This window comes from Solanum dulcamara, chromosome 7, assembly GCF_947179165.1.
Source record: "Solanum dulcamara chromosome 7, daSolDulc1.2, whole genome shotgun sequence".
In the NCBI taxonomy this organism is placed as follows: Eukaryota; Viridiplantae; Streptophyta; class Magnoliopsida; order Solanales; family Solanaceae; genus Solanum; species Solanum dulcamara.
The window spans coordinates 73,084,791-73,087,510 of NC_077243.1; positions in this window are offsets into that span (position 1 = coordinate 73,084,791).

Here is a 2,720-nt window from a genome sequence, read left to right on the forward strand (position 1 = left end):
TTATAGATTACTTTGTTTTATTAATATGTCATTAAAAGATCATGCAAGAGTTCAAATTACTTCAAAAGAAAAATGTTAGACACCTTTTTGAGATCCATAATTATGAGTCCTTTCCGAATTTAGAACTACGTGGGATTAAGGCAAGGAAATTATTGATTATATTAGTCTAAATAATAACTAATTAGGCGTGCAAATCTGATTTTCAATTTGATTAAGAAAGGTCTAAAATAGTGACACGATCCAACCCATTGGATCGTGTGGGTACCTACTCTAACACCTACATAGGAGAATCCTTACAAACTATCATGCGGAAGTTTAACAATTAACAAAATAACAACTTGAAAAGTCAAGAATACACCATAAATAAGTATTAAATTCTAAGGTTTATTACAAGACAAATTCTAACACCCCCAAGGATACTAGTCTAAACAGGTACAAGAGATTCTAAAGATACATAGTATAAATAAAAAAAAAGACACAACTCCCACCATAAGGAATGAAGAGTAGAAGTTGTTGGAGACTCATCTTCGTCTTCACCTATAAAACCTCACTAACCCTGCAACCAGATTATGCCACGTGGCATAGCAAGAATAGTATCAGTACAAACAACACGTACTTGTAGGCATCATCGGTCAACTCTATACCCACCGCATAATATAAAAAAATCAACAAGAAGAAGCATGCTCCTAAGGAAATACACTTGGCAACCTTTACGCACAAACTCTTGTCATTCCCATTAACCTCATTAAAGTCGTTCAACCCTAACTCTCATCGCTTCTAGTTGATCTGCTACCAACTCTAATCCAGATCAAGGCCTAGTCCTTTTATCATATAGATGAGTTTCAAAACTACAAAGCTCATTAACTTTGTCTAATCAATCATTTATCTTTCACACCAACACTTGGCCCTAGAATAATTAGCATCCCACTCGAAAGAGGAAAACATTTAGATGGGCTAAGGCTCATATTCTAACTGCACCGGCCCGCTGTAGCGCTACCTATCCCACTCTGGCGGCCTCACCACAGCGAGATTATTTCTGCCAGAGCAACTTGTCCGAAGGCAGAAGTTTTGAATTCTCTTCAAATCCCCCTTTAACATATGTGCCCACATGACATCAGCAATATCTGACTTTAAGTCACTAATTTCACTTATCAATGCATTGATTTCTCTCCATTTATTAACCCACGAATTCATGCCTATGATGCAGACAAGTCTAGAAACCATAACATAATCTGAATAGACATATATATATGAACACCTTATCAATTTATCATTTTAGAGCAATATAAAGTTTCATAATGTAAAACTCAGATACAATAGTCAACATGGTAACACTTGTACTTTCGGTCCTTTCATATCAATTATTACACAAGATGGGCATGCCCAATTATAATCAAGTTAGTTTATCTATCATCACACATATAATCAAGATTAATTCACAGATGATAGACACACAATAGTTCTCTCATGGAACCTATAATCAAACTGCTAATGTGTCGGCGTGACACCCGATCCAATAGGTAGTATGTGTCGAAACGTGACACCGATTCAATATATGTGTTGAAATATGACATCCGATTCAATATATGTATCAGAACATGACACCTGATCTAGTATATGTGTCGGAACACGAAATCCGATCCAATATCACAATCACAATGCACAAACACAATCCACAACGAATAGTTCACATACTTGCACAATTAAGTAATCAGGCTCATTGCATGTAATTGTTCACAAATAGTCATTTCATTAGTTTCATTCTATCTTTTCCTTCATTAACAATATTTCATCAAGCCTTCTTTATTTAAGGCATCACTTTTAGGTAGATTAAGTTCAAGATTATGGATTTCACAGTCATAGGATTTTAGACCCATCACAACAACATAGCAATCATACAACCACAATAATTAAATGCACAAAAAACTTTACAACATTAATTAATCACTATCACGCACTATTAAGAGTCTCTTTATGATATAGACTAAATCATAACCTACAACCACATGTAATCAAATAGGTGTGGCATGAAATTTATCAACACAGTTCACATTCTCCCTTTATTTCATGATATACATCGTTTAAGTATTTCACAGGAAATAGCAAGCATAAACACACAAAATTATTTGTATAAACACATCCCTCTATATACATCAATAGCCATAACCCACATGTCTCAAGATCTCTTAATAACCCGACAATTGTATATATTTAATCCCATAAGGGTCATGGACATTCTAAACAGTTTTCACCAAGGTTAACATTCAAAGATTGGATCTTTATCGCTAGTTACATAATAAGTATGACCCACATCATACATTTCCACTCTAAACAACAATTGCAACCATTTAACCATTCAAACTCCATGCCCTAAGGCCTAGGTATGAAATCTCTCGTCAATCTACAGTATATTAAGCAATGGAAATTAATTTACAAATATTCAATTGAGATAATCTAACTTACCTGGGCCCAAGCAATTGTAGAAGGATTAGAGCAATAATCCCTGACTTCTAGAGGGAGAAACTATGGATACGGTCCTGAAATCTGTGGGTTGTAGTCTTTCTTGTGCTAGAAATTCTTCTTTCCTTCTCTCCAAGCCTAGAGAAGCTTCTTTTTTTTTGGGGAGGGGGGAGGGTAGGGTTACCCTAATCTATTTTGGCACTTAAAGGAAGATGAGTTAATAAAAATACGCCACTTTTTAACTCTGTCCCGTCAAATTC